Below are 17,592 nucleotides of genomic sequence, written 5' to 3' on the forward strand. Positions count from 1 at the left end.
ATCCGGCAGATCCTTCAAAGTCCATATTATCCGGTTAGCATCCAATGCTCCATGGCTAGTGAGACCAAGCCATCGAACGTGTCATATGCTAGTCTAGTCGGCTGTGCGTCCACATAGCCATTTCGACTAGGGACCTTTTAGGACGTTCATCATGCAATGCCTAGTCCCACAAACAAGTCACGTACTTGCTAATACACATCATTGATAATGCCCAAGGACTATCTTTATTCATAAACACATAGGAAATATCATCATACATGATTGCCTCTAGGGCACATCTCCAACATGCGCGTCTAGTGGTAACGATCTGTGATCCATCTCCCATAGCATGTTCTTGGTTGTTCTGCGCGTAGGAAAATTTTAATTTGTAGTTGACACACCCTACCATAGAACCCAACACCCTCCCCGCGTATATAAAGGAGGGAGAGGGAGGGAGGCAGCCTAGGGCGCGCCCAAGTAGGAGGAATCCTACTTGGGCCCCTAGTCCAATTCCCCCCCCCCCTACCATATTTGGACAAGGGGGAAAGGAAGGAGGGAGGGGAAAGAAGTAGGAGTCCTACTTCATACTTTCCTTTTCCTCCTCTTCCTTTCCCTTTGTCCCCACGTGGCTGGCCCTATAAGGGGCGCACCACCCCTTGTGGGCTGGTGTGTTCCCTTATTGGCCCATTAAGCCCATATCTTTGCCCGGGGTTGCCGGAAACCCCTTCCGGTGACCCGGTATCACCCGGAACACTTCCGGTGTCCAAATACCATCGTCCTATATATGAATCTTTACCTCTCGACCATTTCTAGACTCCTCGTAATGCCCGTGATCTCATCCGGGACTCTGAAAAAACTTCGGTCATCAAATCACATAACGCATAATACAAATCGTCATCGAACGTTAAGCGTGCGGACCCTACGGGTTCGAGAACTATGTAGACATGAATGAGACAAATCTCCGGTCAATAACCAATAGCAGAACATGGATGCTCATATTGTCTCCTACATATTCTACGAAGATCTTTATCGGTCAAACCACATAACAACATACGTTGTTCCCTTTGTCATCGGTATGTTACTTGCCCGAGATTCGATCGTCGGTATCATCATACCTAGTTCAATCTCGCTACCGGCAAGTCTATTTAATCGTTCCATAATGTATCATCTCGCAACCAACTCATTAGTCACATTGCTTGCAAGCTTATATTGATGATCATTACCGAGAGGGCCCAGAGATACCTCTCCGATACACGGAGTGACAAATCCTAATCTCGATCTATGCCAACTCAACAAACACCATCGGAGACACCTGTAGAGCATCTTTATAATCACCTAGTTACGTTGTGATGTTTGATAGCACACAAGGTGTTCCTCCGGTATTCGGGAGTTGCATAATGTCATAGTCATAGGAACATGTATTAGTCATGATGAAAGCAATAGCAATAAAACTAAACGATCATTTATGCTAAGCTAACGGATGGGTCTTGTCCATCACATCATTCTCTAATGATGTGATATTGTTCATCAAATGACAACACATGTCTATGGTCAGGAAATATAACCATCTTTGATTAATGAGCTAGTCAAGTAGAGGCATACTAGGGACACTCTGTTTTGTCTATGTATCCACACATGTACTAAGTTTCCGGTTAATACAATTCTAGCATGAATAATAAACATTTATCATGGTATAAGGAAATATAAATAACAACTTTGTTATTGCCTCTAGGGCATATTTCCTTCAGTTAGTACCGAACCTCGTAGGTCAACCAGAGTACGGTCCGCACAGAGTGGTACGGTAATCCTGTTCTAGGAGTCATGTTACTTGACCATGACGAACCTACGAACTATGAGGAAGCGATGATGAGCCCAGATTCCACGAAATGGCTTGAGGCCATGAAATCTGAGATGGGATCCATGTATGAGAACAAAGTGTGGACTTTGGTTGACTTGCCCTGATGATCGGCAAGCCATAGAGAATAAATGGATCTTCAAGAAGAAGACTGACGCTGACGGTAATGTTACTATCTACAAAGCTCGACTTGTTGCGAAAGGTTTTCGACAAGTTCAAGGAGTTGACTACGATGAGACCTTCTCTCATAGCGATGCTTAAGTCCGTCTGAATCATGTTAGCAATTGCCGCATTTTATGATTATGAAATTTGGCAAATGGATGTCAAAACTGCATTCCTTAATGGATATCTTAAAGAAGAGTTGTATATGATGCAACCAGAAGGTTTTGTCGATCCAAAGGTGCTAACAAAGTGTGCAAGCTCCAGCGATCCATTTATGGACTGGTGCAAGCCTCTCGGAGTTGGATATGCTTTGATAGTGTGATCAAAGCATATGGTTTTATACAGACTTTTGGAGAAGCCTGTATTTACAAGAAAGTGAGTGGGAGCTCTGTAGCATTTCTAATATTATATGTGGATGACATATTGCTGATTGGAAATGAATAGAATTTCTGGATAGCATAAAGGATACTTGAATAAGAGTTTTTCAATGAAAGACCTCGGTGAAGCTACTTATATATTGGGCATCAAGATCTATAGAGATAGATCAAGACGCTTAATTGGACTTTCACAAAGCACATACCTTGATAAAGTTTTGAAGAAGTTCAAAATGGATCAAGCTAAGAAAGGGTTCTTGCCTGTGTTACAAGGTGTGAAGTTGAGTAAGACTCAATGCCCGACCACTGCAGAAGATAGAGAGAAAATGAAAAGTGTACCCTATGCTTTAGCCATAGGCTCTATCATGTATGCAATGCTGTGTACCAGGCCTAATGTGTGCCTTGCTATTAGTTTAGCAGGGGGGTACCAAAGTAATCCAGGAGTTGATCACTGGACAACGGTCAAGAACATCCTGAAATACCTGAAAGGGACTAAGGATATGTTTCTCGTTTATGGAGGTGACAAAGAGCTCGTCGTAAATGGTTACGTCGATGCAATCTTTGACACTGATCGGATGACTCTAAGTCACAAACCGGATACATATTATATTGAATGGTGGAGCTGTCAGTTGGTGCAGTTCCAAGCAGAGCGTCGTGGCGGGATCTACGTGTGAAGCGGAGTACATAGCTGCTTCGGAAGCAGCAAATGAAGGAGTCTGGATGAAGGAGTTCATATCCGATCTAGGTGTATACCTAGTGCATCGGGTCCAATGAAAATCTTTTGTGACAATACTGGAGCAATTGCCTTGGCGAAGGAATCCAAATTTCACAAGAGAACCAAACACATCAAGAGATGCTTCAATTCCATCCGCGATCAAGTCAAGGAGGGAGACATAAAGATTTGCAAGATACATACGGATCTAAATGTTGCAGACCTGTTGCTAAGCCTCTCTCATGAGCAAAACATGATCAGCACCAAGACTCCATGGGTGTTAGAATCATTACTAGTAATATAGATTATTGACTCTAGTGCAAGTGGGAGACTAAAGGAAATATGCCCTAGAGGAATAATAAAGTTGTTATTTATATTTCCTTATATCATGATAAATGTTTATTATTCATGCTAGAATTGTATTAACCGGAAACTTAGTACATGTGTGAATACATAGACAAACAGAGTGTCCCTAGTATGCCTCTACTTGACTAGCTCGTTAATCAAAGATGGTTAAGTTTCCTGAACCATAGACATGTGTTGTCATTTGATGAACGGGATCACATCATTAGAGAATGATGTGATGGACAAGACCATCCGTTAGCTTAGCATATGATCGTTTAGTTTTATTGCTATTGCTTTCTTCATGACTTATACATATTCCTCTGACTATGAGATTATGCAACTCCTGAATACCGGAGGAACACTTTGTGTGCTATCAAACGTCACAACATAACTGGGTGATTATAAAGATGCTCTACATGTGTCTCCAATGGTGTTTGTTGAGTTGGCATAGATCAAGATTAGGATTTGTCACTCCGTGTATCGGAGAGGTATCTCTGGGCCCTCTCGGTAATGCACATCACTATGAGCCTTGCAAGCAATGTGACTAATGAGTTAGTTGCGGGATGATGCATTACGTAACGAGTAAGACTTGCCGGTAACGATATTGAACTAGGTATGATGATACCGACGATCGAATCTCGGGCAAGTAACATACCGATGACAAAGGGAATGACGTATGTTGTTGTGCGGTTTGACCGATAGATCTTCGTAGAATATGTAGGAACAATATGAGCATCTAGGTTCCGCTATTGGTTATTGACAGAAGATGTGTCTCGGTCATGTCTACATAGTTCTCGAACCCGTAGGGTCCGCACGCTTAACGTTCGATGACGATGTTGTATTATGAGTTATGTGTTTTGGTGACCGAAGTTTGTTCGGAGTCCCGGATGAGATCACGGACATGACGAGGAGTCTCGAAATGGTCGAGATGTAAAGATTGATACATTGGAAGGTTATATACGGACACCGGAATGGTTCTGAAGAAGATCGGGGATTTTTCGGAGTACCGGGAGGTTACTGGAACCCCCCGAGAAAGTTAATGGGCCTATTGGGCCATGGTGGAGAGAGGGAGGCTGCCACAAGAGGTGGGGCGCCCCCAAGCCCAAACCGAATTGGACTAGGGTTGGGGGCGCCCCCCTTTCCTTCTCCCTCTCCCCCCTTTCCCCTTTCCCCTTTCTGTTAGTTGGAAGGAGGGGGGCCGAATCCTACTTAGACTAGGAGTCCAAGTAGGACTTCCCCCTTGGACTAGGAGTCCAAGTAGGACTCCCCCCTTGGCGCCCCCCCTGGGACGGCCACCACCTCCTCCCCCTTTATATACGGGGGTGGGGGCACCCCAAAGGCACAACATCAATTGTCTTAGCCGTGTGCGGTGCCCCCCTCCACAGTTTACCACCTCGATCATATTGTCGTAGTGCTCAGGCGAAGCCTTGCGCGGATCACATCACCAACACCGTCACCATGCCGTCGTGCCGACGGAACTCTCCCTCGTCTCTACTTGATCAAGAGCTCGAGGGACGTCATCGTGCTGAACGTGTGCTGAACACGGAGGTGTCGTACGTTTGGTACTTGGGTCGGTTGGATCGTGAAGACGTTCGACTACATCAACGTGTTACATAACGCTTCCGCTTTCGGTCTACGAGGGTACGTGGACACACTCTCCCCTCTCATTGCTATGCATCTTCTAGTTAGATATTGCGTGATTGTAGTATTTTTTTTGAACTACGTTCCCCAACACCATTTAGGTACAGTTCTTTGAGCTCGAGTCTATTAAGTAGTGCTCTGAACCCCGTGACCATCCGTCGGTTGATCGTTGCCTTATTATTGTCATCGAGGTTGACAATTAGGTTGAAATCACCCAAGAGAACCACGGCCCCACATGCAAGTCACGTACATCCCGAATCTCCTGCATGAACTCCACCTTTTCCGTATCACCTTGCGGCCCATAAACTCCAGTTAGCCACCACAAGGGTGCCCCCTCATGCCCGATTAGAGCTGTGAGTGTGTTCGCCGTAATGTGCCGGTTAGTGACAAAGACCACTAAAACATCCCATGCTAGCAAAATTCCACTACGAGTATCGACCGGTCGGACATAGTAGAAATTTTCAAATTTATTTTCAAGGCACTGCCTTACAACATCGCTCGAGATCACTTTCAACTTTGTTTCCTGCAGGCAAAAATGAAACTGCTCCATGCACGACGTGTAATCCATTCAACAGTTCCCTTTTATCTGATATCATGTGCGGCTGGATTTAACAGTCGTGTGTGAATCCTCTCAAATCCGTTGTGTGCATAGCACTTCTCGGCAAACAAATGCTTACGCTTGCCACTACCACTACTTGATACACGATACTCCGTCACACGGATGAGTTCAAGCCACACACATTCCACACAAGGACTACAAGGAGAAGTTACAACCCGAGACAAGTTTAAGCATCAGTTTCATGTTTTTAACTTTAGATTTAACACCAATGCGATCTTCACGTATATGCAGCAAGATGTACCGCTGTGTTTTTGCCTGTGATTTTTTTGAAGCCAAAACCTGTACTTGGATGCAACGATAGAGCGTACAATTCGTTTTCGTTTGGACTCGTCGGGCCGCAAAGAGCAAACAGTCGCGCGCCTTCATCCGAGGACATTTCAGTCCATCTCGGGCCCACGCACGCCTCCACCATCCGGCTGACTCCTCTCCAGCCAATCAGAGCACGCGACCCCCCTTCCCACGGATCACCCCTCAAACTTCAGATCCCAGCCGTCAACGCGCTGCACAATGTAGTGTGACGCTTTGCTGTCGGTCACCACACAAAAGGGCTAGCCAGGTGATTTTTTTCCAGGACAGTTCATTTTGTGAATTGATTTCGTCCACAGAACAAAGTTGTAGTTTTGCCTATCCCAAAACATTGGACACAATCATGAGTGTAAAGAGAAGATATGCACTAATGTATCTCAAACATGTGAAATGACCTGCCGGTTTTAGCCAGCTTCGATCCTGTAGCTTAAATGCCACCGTGTCAAAGTTTGAAACCAGTATTCCGGTGGGTTGCCTCTGCTAAGCACGAGATGGACTCGGAGATCTCATGTTAATAAGTTCGTTCAATTCAGCTTTGTGTATCTACCACTACCAGTTACACAAACAGTACAGTACATCAGTGCTGCTGCAAGTGCCCGTTCAGTTAAACTTCTACTAGCACCAATTACCCTCCCACGTGAACGATCTCGAGAACACGGCACAGCAGTCCCGCCCACAGCCCAAAAATTTCGAGCTGGCGCCACAGCTCTGACCCAGCCCGCCAATCCACCGGTCCAAGCTTTCGGCCACGTCACCAATCCGCGGCATTCCTACCCGGATCGCCATCTCGACCGTCCACTCCATCCGCATCCAACGGCAAGTACATGCCTCTCGTCCCCTCCCGAAAAACCAAAACCCAAACCCGCCCGCTCTCTCGGTGCTCCTCCTATTTAACTCCGCCTCGTCCCCTTCTTCCTCCTCACCCCAATCTCCCCAGCCCCCAACCACCAGAGCCTCCTCCTCCCCTCCGGCGCATCGACGACATGGCCCGCACCAAGCAGACGGCGAGGAAGTCGACCGGCGGCACCAAGGCGGCGCGCAAGTCGGCCCCGGCGACGGGCGGCGTGAAGAAGCCCCACCGCTTCCGCCCGGACCGTGGCGCTCCGCGAGATCCGCAAGTACCAGAAGAGCACGGAGCTGCTCATCCGCAAGCTCCCCTTCCAGCGCCTCGTGTCGCGAGATCGCCCAGGACTTCAAGACCGACCTCCGCTTCCAGTCCCCGCCGTCTCGCCCTGCCAGGAGGCCGCCGAGGCCTACCTCGTCGGCCTCTTCGAGGACACCAACCTCTGCGCCATCCACGCCAAGCGCGTCACCATCATGCCCAAGGACATCCAGCTCGCCCGCCGCATCCGTGGCGAGAGGGCCTAGGCTGCTGCACCTGCAATCCATGCTAGGCTGAGTTCATCGGTGGAAAATAGTGGTGTTTCAGAATGTGCGTCGTGTTAGATCCATGTTAGATCCCTGTTCCTCTCATGGTGGGTGGATGTGTTATGCCTAATCTGATGGTACCTTCTTGTTGCCATCAGCAATGGAAATGAAAAAAATGTTGGTTACTGTTGTCATACATGTGTTTGAATGCCTGATTCTCCCTGTATGTATCCGAGCTTTTCCTCTTGAATTTGTTTGCACCAAATGTTGGATTAGATTATCAGATTTCTTACCTCTTTAAGCCGCGTGTTCTTGTGCTCTGATTTTGAGCATAAATCATCATTCGACTGTCAATATCTTCAATAAGCAATTCGGCTTTCTGCATCTGAACCTCTGAACCCGAACGAAAGAGCCGCCGATATGCTCGTCTTCAGTTCCGTCTACTGACCAGTTGCTGCATAACAGTACCTGTATGTTTGATGTTCAATCTTCAGTGCACACCAAATGTTTGAACGAACGAGCCGCCGATATGCTCGACTTTGCCTAATTATACTGCAATCCCGCAAGTCTATGAACCATGCTCTGAACTGCAAACATACGGATAGTACTACAAGTTACTTGGTGTCCTGTCTTCAGATTTTACAGTTCAGAAAAGGCTGCAGGATTCCACACCGTGCCTGCAATATTATTGGTTGCGTCACCCACAATTCCTAAATATCCGTTTCGAAAAACAATAACGCACCAAAACATTTTGTATCTCTATTCCTGGTTCTGCCACTGTCGAAACTGCAGAGTGGATTGGCCATTTGGGTCGAGCATCCTGAAACATGAGGTGGACACAAATCAGGAGTGTAACGAGAAGATGTGAAATGACCTGCCGGTTTTAGCCAGCTTCGATCTTGTAGCTTAAATGATGCCGTGTCAAAGCTTGAAATCGGTATTCTGGTTGGTTGCCTCTGATAAGCACGAGATGGCCTCGGGGATGTCAATAAGCTCGTTCAGTTACACAAACAGTACTGTACATCAGTGCTGGAAGTGCTCGTTCAGTTAAGTTTCTAGCACCAATTACCTGACCGCCAAGCTATTACATGTAATTATTGTAACGTGTTATCTGAATGCTTGAATCCTAAAAAAGTGAACTCCAGTAAGCGATGAAAAATGAGTATAGCAGTCACTGCATTCGAGCAAGTTTCCTGCAGATTATCTTCAGATCTCCAGAACAGTTAGGATGAAGGAATAATAATCAGTCATTGGAGGACATGCAACAGCAATGGAGCAAGTATATCCAGTTGACTTGATATTCTCCCACATGAAAAATCTCACCAACCATTTAAAAAAAAGAAAGAAAAAGAATCCCAAGAATACGACACCGGGCCCGCGCCCACAGCCCAAAAATTTCGAGCTGCCGCCACAGCTCTGACCCAGCCCGCCAAACCACCGGTCCAATCTCTCGGCCACGTCACCGATCCGCGGCATCTCTCCCCCGGATCGCCGTCTCGACCGTCCACTCCATCCGCATCCAACGGCAGCCACACGCCTCCTCCAACCTCTCGACCCCTTTAAGACGCCCTTCGCCCCACCCAGCAAATCACAGCACCAGACGCCACCCACCACCGTTCCTCCGATCCCACACTCGCTCGCAGCTCGAGATCGTCGGCCATGTCCGGGCGCGGCAAGGGAGGCAAGGGCCTAGGCAAGGGCGGCGCCAAGCGCCACCGGAAGGTGCTGCGATAACATCCAGGGCATCACCAAGCCGGCCATCCGGCGGCTGGCGCGCAGGGGCGGCGTGAAGCGCATCTCAGGGCTCATCTACGAGGAGACCCGCGGCGTGCTCAAGATCTTCCTCGAGAACGTCATCCGCGACGCCGTCACCTACACGGAGCACGCCCGCCGCAAGACCGTCACCGCCATGGACGTCGTCTACGCGCTCAAGCGACAGGGCCGCACCCTCTACGGCTTCGGCGGCTAAGGGCCGGCCGGCCGACGGGAGTCACTCTTTGTCGCCGCCTGCAGATTCCAGAAGCCTGATGAAACCCCGACTTGTTTAGTTCGCTATTTCCTCTGTAGTTTGAACTCAATCGTGGAACAAAGTTATTCGCATATGTTGTTGGAAATGAAGCTTGTCTGTTGTCTCTGTGCTGATACCCTGTTTCTGATTTTGTCTCGCTGGTTGGTCTCTGTTGGGTACGATATTGAGGCGGCGATCAGTTGATTTGCCACAATTTACCAGGAGCCCCGTCTGAGTTGTACTACTTGTTTGCAGTCTTATTTATAATGTCAAAAAACGCCACGGTGTCTCAACAATTGTGTGTCTCGATTCAGCAACATCATTTGCTCTGTTTCTGTTATTTGATCTGATGCATTTATGCTGGGCACCATTGATGTTACTTCTGTGGTGCAATGTGGGTAATGGAGATTGGGATTAGTCTGCATTTCATAAATTTCTAGCTTGGAATACATATGAAGTCTAGATCGAGTAGCTATCCTTGACGAGAGTTTTGGGCGTATAAATTTGCTCTTTGACTTGTAATGTGAAACTATCTCACAGTGACCAATTCATGATGTGGTTCATGCTAACTGCTAGTATAAGATATTCAGGATCATAATTTGTGCTTTATTTCTGTTGATTTGTACATACTACAATAACCTTTTAATTGCCTGAATGGTGCTTCCAATTGTGGAATTGTGAATACAGATACAGATGCACGATACCCTCTTGGCAGTGACAGCAACTTCATCCTTCAGTTGAATTGATCGAGAGGTGCAATGATGTATTTTGTGTTGGATCTGTTATGAATTATATTCAGATATCCAAAGCAGCTTCGATAAATGAATACTAGCCTGTCCTGAGAAGACATGGTACAGAATTCAACCACCATTCCGCCAGAACGGCAATGGAACAAGCATATCGGGGTTAGATTAGATTATGCTCAATAGGCAGATTACAGTCTTCTCTATTTGATGACAACAGCTTTGTCACAACCCCACCTGACCAACCTCAGGAACGCCTTTATGAAACTGAACGCCCGATACAAGGATTAGGTTGAGTATCACAAACACACACTTTGAAGACACAAACGCACAAGAACTTTCACATTTGTACTATTAACACAACCAAAAATTGGCACTCCTGTTAAAAACATACATGCACACTGATTTATTGAGAAGAAATGAAAAATCACCATCAAGTATGGACAGTGAGGTGACTGAAGCAGCACCGAGATGGCAAGTTCCCCTGAAAAGCTCCGAGCAGCATCAAGTTCTTGGTGCTCCATTTACCCACTTCATAGCATCCCAGTCCGGCACCGATTGGAGCAACCGTGCTTTTCAAGGCACACAATACAGCAGTTCAGGTTGCTGTCATAGAGCGAAGGGAACACCAGAGTCGTCGGATAAGAACACGATTGCTCTGCTGCAAGTGCAATGGCCATATCGGTAATGCTTATGAGGGCTCTATCACATTATTCTTGATACGCTGGGGAAACACGACCCGCGTGCGACAGGCGTGTGCATCGGGTCGGCTAGCTTGCATCGTGAGGGAGTCAGTTTTAGTGCTGCCAGCTATATAAAATTTGACAAGTTGTTTTCAGCTATGGCATCAGAGTGTTCTTTTTGTGATTTTCATACTTATAGCAATGAGTTGTGCAGATTGATAATGGTCAAAATACAATTGGCTAAATCTGTTTTCACTAAATTAGTAGATTTATGTGTTCCATTGTGCACAACATAATATGTAGAGTACCCCGCAAAACACACACATAATATGTAGAGTAATATGCATGCAACAACGTCTACACGTACTCAGTCAACCAGCACTCTGCACTAGAAGCTCTTAGAAATTTTGTGTGGGTACACTTAAGTAGTAACCTTATATGTGTATGAATATCACAAATAAGATATATGATCTTTTTCTCGAACTTGTAAATGATCTTAGCTACCTCCAATTTCAGAATGGTCACATATTGCTATTACTGGGAATGTTTTTGCCGTTGCAGGTTCAACTTACTCTCCACTTCTGTAGGCATGGAATTGACTGGCCTCTTGATACATTTCTAGCTTTCTGAATTTCTCTTCATGTTGCCACAGAAACATATCATTTTCTTTGGCAAATCAGTGTAGAAATCCATGGTTTCTCTGTAGCAATAGACAGACACTGGTCTCTGTTTTCAGACCGTTTCTTCCATTTCTTTCTTGATGGTCTTGGATAACTGAGTATTCTAATATGAAATTCTTCCGACTTTGTATGTAGCTCACTTGCATGGGAAGTTTATTCCAGCATGCGTTGAAGACGAAGTATAACACATACAGTGGGTGATGTCTCATAAGAAAAAGTAAGCCACATGAACTTAGTAACTCACAATTTACCATTCCACGACGAATCGATTCTGATTGGTATATGTGAGACACCTAACTTTGTTAATAAAAAATATTCATTTTTTACTTAGAACCAAAACATCGATTCATGTTGCTACCTACATGGTTACAAGTCATGTTGAATGCTGAAAATAATTCTGAAAAGAACCACATGTATTGATTGGTTTCGGAAAAATTGATGATGAATTGGTTTTAGAAAGAAAGAAAAAATCATCTGTGTATATGAATAGGGAATTGGTAATCTTGGATTGACATGCCATGCATGACTTGATTTCCTGTCACATACATGAAACTTTATCAGCTAAAGAGAATCTATTGGTTGTCATTTGGTAAGCATAAGGGTTCATTATTTTGGTGTGCAAATAAAATTAACCTATATATATCACCTCTACTGGATATCTTATTTTAACCTTATTGTTTTATATTGAGAGGTTAAGTCTCTAAAAGCTATTATCAATCTCTTTCTTTGTACAATCAAATTCTCTAGATAATATGCAAACCTGACCCTTTGCATGGTGTCGGTACCGTAAATAGCTGGTTCACGGAACCAACTGCGCACGGGCCACAAATAGCCCCCCCCCCTCTGTCCAGGAGGAGAAATGCCTAAGGAGGAGTTCCAACAAGAAGCTCCGTGGTGGCATGCAGATCTTCGTCAAGACCTTTGTCATGCAAGATTAGCTCCAAGACCCTTCGGCGACAAGCTTGAGGTGGCGAAGGCAACCAGGAACGAAGCCGCCCGACAATGACTATTCCAACCCCCAGAAGACTCAGACCGCGGCTCTCCACGTGTGGCATGTAAGTTCTTCTCCTACAGACCTTTTGTGACACATTGCGAGCAGGCAGCCTGGGCGATGGAATTACAACGGTGCGAGGGTCGAGTCATCCGCCCACCTACCACAAGAAAGACATCTCAACAACACATGGCTTAACAAGACCCAGTCATCACCTTGAGCGGCGGTGAAAAGGTGGTTGTTCGTTCCCGGGAGTCATAAGACGATGACACTTCATCGTGCTTTAATGCATGTACCTACCTAGTCAGACGAGGTAGGTTCCTTAGTAGCGAAGCCATTATGGTACCCCTTGATCTATAAAAGGACGACCGGGCTACTGAGAAATAGGTTGGACACTTGGTAGAACACCAATAGGAGCCGCACTACTCTCTCTGTTCTCGAAAAGGACTTGTAGCTCTCTGTCCACCAAATAAACCACATACAAAGTAGGAGTAGGGTGTTACGCAACCATGCAACCCGAACCTTGGTACAACCAAAGAGATTACATATGCACGCTACAACATGAGGAGAGGAACAACCGCCACAAGAAGACAACGTCCTTATCGCACAGCTTGCGTAAGTGCGACCACAAATCTAAGTTTGAGACAATAAGTTTGAGAATGAGGGAGGAGTGTACATTAGTGTTCTTGAAGGCCTTTTCATTTCTAGCATCCCAGATACGCCAAAGGATCGCAAATAGAATGAATGGACACACTCTATCATCAAGTCCACGTGGTGTTGCAGCATCCCAAAGTAGTGATGTGTCGGTGAAGGAGAAGCATAGGCCGAGACGTTGCCAAATTCTGTTTGCGAGTGGACATGAGATGAATATGTGATATGTGCCCTCTTCTTGATGAGTGCATCTTGGGTAGTCCGAGTTTGGAGTGATTGATTTGTGTGCAAGGTTAGCCTTTGTATCTGAGTCCGCCCTTGAATGCCAACCATGCAAATACCTTGATCTTTTTTGGTACCATAGAATGCCATATCAGCTTTGCGTTCCTATCTTCATCCACCTCCTTAGATATCAGCTCATATGCTTTCTTTGTTGAGAAGGTGTGTCCCCCATTAAGGAAGCGAGTGTCCGACTCATCTGAAAGCATAAAGTCCTGCAGCAAAGACAAAAGAGAGACCCTTTCTGTGGAGGCAGAAGAGGTTAGGCGACCCACTCTAACAAACGACCCAATGGAATGCGAGAAAATGCAAGGAAAAGTTTTTGAAAGTGGTTGTGGCGTGAGCCAAGTGTCTAGCCAGAAACAGGTCAGTGAGCCATTGTTTGTTAGGACAAAGGAAATGCTTTGTAGGGTTGGCAAATGGTTTTTTATAGTTTAACAAAGAAAAAATTTGTGGGTGGAGGGGGAAATAAAAGCATTTGGGTGTTGCAGCGAAAGCCAGTCGAGCCAAGGAGAAGTGGAGGGGAGAAGTAGGGAGTCAAGAATGGCCATAATGAGGACAAGTCTGTCTCCTCTTGACGAGTTATATACCCAAAACCACCAACACTTGGGGCTAGGGTAACCGGTCGGTACCACATTAAGCCATGTCACAAAAACCACCAACTGTGGGACTTAATTGGTACCGCGAAGCACTGAACTGGCCGTTTTTAGCCGCCGAAAACAGCGAAACTGACAGGTCGGGACCACCTGTCGGGTCGACGTTGGCGCGGTGCTGACGGAACGCGTTAGACGAGGGGGACGGCCGTTTCCCGCGCCCGTGTATTAGGTCACACCCCCCTGCCGTTTCGTCCTCCAATCCCCGATTCAGTTTCCCTCCGCGCGTTCCTCCCGGCTCTGCTCATTGGCGACCAGCTCCGGCGGCGGCTTATGGCGGAAGAAGGTCTACGGCTCCGGCGGCGGTGGTCTCTTCCGGTGGCCGCCCCGCAATGCGACCCCGTTGGCAAGTTGGGCCCCAACCCCGATGGCGATTCGCACTCGACGGCGGATTGGGGAAAAGCTGTCCTGCCGCCACCGTCGCAGCATGCGGAGGAGGCAGAGAAGGATGTCGGACGTGGAGAAGGCGTCGCGGCGGCTGATTCGTTGGGGGGAAACCCCGCGGGCATCCATCTCCACCCAGGTAAATCTCAGTGCAAAAACCTAGGGTTAGGGGTTCTAGCAATACTGCTTAGTTGAGTACTCACTTAGTAGGATGCCTAGAGTTACTTTTAGCATACTGCTTCGTTGGGGGAGGAAGCTCATATGCCTAGATGAAGTTTTTTCTTTGTTTTTTTTCTGAATTACTAAATGTATCATAGTTTATTCTGCATTTGTTGGCTCTTGTGGCATAGATCTTATTGTTGTTACTTTGTTTTATATGTGAATATGTCATAGTTTTTATTGTGGCACTCAAAATGTCATGGTCATGAATTTGATTTGTGTTCTGTAGGCTGAAAATGTTACTGAAATGTCATGGTTCATTAAATATGTTTTAATATGTTTGTGTTTCTGTAGGCTTGAGAGCCATGGTCATTTATTTTTCAGTCCTTCTAAAGATTGCTTGCCAAAAAATATGCCCTTGTGAAGATGTATGAGAGAGACATCACTTATGGCAGTTTGCTTAATGTGATGGTCAGAAATGGATATGGAAGTGATGACAGTATTTGCTACCTGAGGAAGGATGCATAGGGATGCAAGGGATATTCTGTCATCACAAACAACACTAAAGTGGATGAGATGATAAAGCAGTTTAAAAAGCAGTCAGGACACTTGTTGTTGTATGTTAAAGAGGGGAAATTAGATATAAAGCAAGCACCAGTTAACAAAAAAAGTGCAGGAAGATTGAAGAAGTGGACCCAGATGAAACAATTGAAGAATTTAAAACAGTGACCCACCAGTTGTATTTGGTGTTAATGAGTCAGGTGTTGTGCACAAAACAAACACTGATCCATTGTGGCTCATCATATTTTGTTGTACACAAGAAGTGTGAACTATATGCCAATAAAATCAGTTCCTCCACCATGCCAGTTACTGCTTGGGACACAAGATCACCCAATTGAGCCAGAGATGGTAGATGCAGATGAGGAAAATAATGCATTGCAGCAGGTTAACACTCAAGTTAGTGTTAATATGTAGATTTACAGTTTGATACAGGTGAGGAGGAGCATGCAGGAAATGAGGACCACATCTGATGGAAGATGATGAACTCAGTATTGATTGAAGACTTTGTAGCTCATGAAGACCTCCCAGATGCATATTCAGATTCCATGGACTATGAAGAAGAAGATAATGTAGCTAGAGAAGAAGACAGAGGAGGAAAGTGGGACAGTGATCTGAAAGACACAATTTTGCTGACATTAAGAGGAAGGAGAGCTCAAATACATGAGCAGTACAACACTGTGAAGAGACACAGACCCTGAAGATTTTATATGACATAGACTTGGAGGAAGAGGATGATGATTGTCAAGAGATAGCAGTTCCCGAGCCTGTTGAGAAGAGATAAAGAGGCCTGAGGCCTACTAGTAGGTCCCACTCTAGTGCTAACAGAAGCATGAATGAGACTGGTATCCATTCTTCAGAAGAGGATGATACATGCTTTTTTGAAGCTGATGATGATGCAATTGAACCTATGTCTTTTATAATCCCTCTGGTAGAAAGAGCAGAGCTAAGAAAAGACCACCTAGGGTCTAGTATGATGAGGGCAGGCCTGCATCTAGAGCAGCAATTCCAGGCTTAGGCTTTGTTTCAGAGATGTACCAATTTTAGAGAGGCTCTTGTGAATTTGCATGTGAAAACAACTTAGAAGATACAAATATCACAGAAACCGCAAGTGATAGGTAATAGTGTGTTGTGATGGAGAGGGCTGTCAGTTTCCACATGTTGCAGCAAAGATCAGTAATGAGCCCACTTTCTGCATTAAGAAGATGGTATTGGAGCACACATGTCCCACCCAATCTGAGAAGACAAGGATCAGCTCCAAGTGGCTTGGCAACAAAATGCTTGAAACTATCAGATCAGACCCCAACACTACTGTACCTGCTATAGTTGACAAGGTAAAGAGGCAATTTGGTGTTGAGGTGCCCAAGATGATGGCATGGAGAGCAAAGAGGAAAGCAAAGGAGAATGTGCTTGGAGATCACAAGAGGCAATACAAGAGGCTGAGAGATTTTTTGGAGACTGTGAAGGCTACAAATCCTGGATCAAGATGCATTGTCAGTACTGTGAGTGGAAAAACAAGAAAAACCCAACTGCAGGACCAAGGTTTCATGGTCTTTTTCTGTTTTGAATGCATGTTGTTGAGGGATTTTTGAAATGGATGCAGGCATTCATAGGCCTAGATGGTTGTTTCATTAAGTTAACTAGTGGGGCAACCAAAAACTAGCTGCTACTGGAAGGGATGCAAACAACAATATGTACCCATAGCATTTGGAGTGGTTGGAGTTGAAGACACAACCAATTGGGTCATGGTTTTTGACTCAACTCAAGTATGCCCTAGGAGGACTAGAGGGGAAAATTTGGAAGTACACATTCATGTCTGATAGACAGAAGGTGGAGTTTATCTACATCTTCACTTGTCCCTAAATTAGTACTCTAATTAGTTCATGAATTTGTTTAATTAGTTATGCATTTAGTGTATTTAGTCTAATTAGTTCTGCATTTAGTGTATTTAGTTCATTAATTTGTTGAACACTTACCCTAGTTGGCATGTGTATAGTGGTAATGCATCTTGTCGACAATTAGGTCAAGAGGGCCTATGGTGGCCCAAAAGGTAACACATCTTGTCGAGTGGTAACGCATCTTGTCGAGTGGTAACACATCTTGTCGATACTTCGGTCAAGATAGCCTAGGGTGACCCTTATGGGCCACCATAGCCCAACCAACCTCCCACCTACCCTAGTTGGCATCTGTCGAGTGGTAACGCATCTTGTCGATACTTCGGTCAAGATAGCCTAGGGTGACCCTTATGGGCCACCATAGCCCAACCAACCTCCCACCTACCCTAGTTGGCATGTGTATAGTGGTAATGCATCTTGTCGACAATTAGGTCAAGAGGGCCTATGGTGGCCCAAAAGGTAACACATCTTGTCGATACTTCGGTCAAGATAGCCTAGGGGGACCCTTATGGGCCACCATAGCCCCACCAACCTCCCACCTACCCTA

At 45.7% G+C, this 17,592-nt stretch overlaps 2 pseudogenes; both read left to right on the top strand.

Annotated features, from left to right (window-relative positions):
- The first annotated feature begins 6,903 nt into the window (after positions 1-6,903).
- Positions 6,904-7,555, top strand: LOC125548215 (annotated as a pseudogene).
- Positions 7,556-8,949: 1,394 nt separating this feature from the next.
- Positions 8,950-9,503, top strand: LOC125548216 (annotated as a pseudogene).
- Positions 9,504-17,592: the final 8,089 nt, after the last annotated feature.

This window comes from Triticum urartu, chromosome 3, assembly GCF_003073215.2.
Source record: "Triticum urartu cultivar G1812 chromosome 3, Tu2.1, whole genome shotgun sequence".
Taxonomy (NCBI): domain Eukaryota; kingdom Viridiplantae; phylum Streptophyta; class Magnoliopsida; order Poales; family Poaceae; genus Triticum; species Triticum urartu.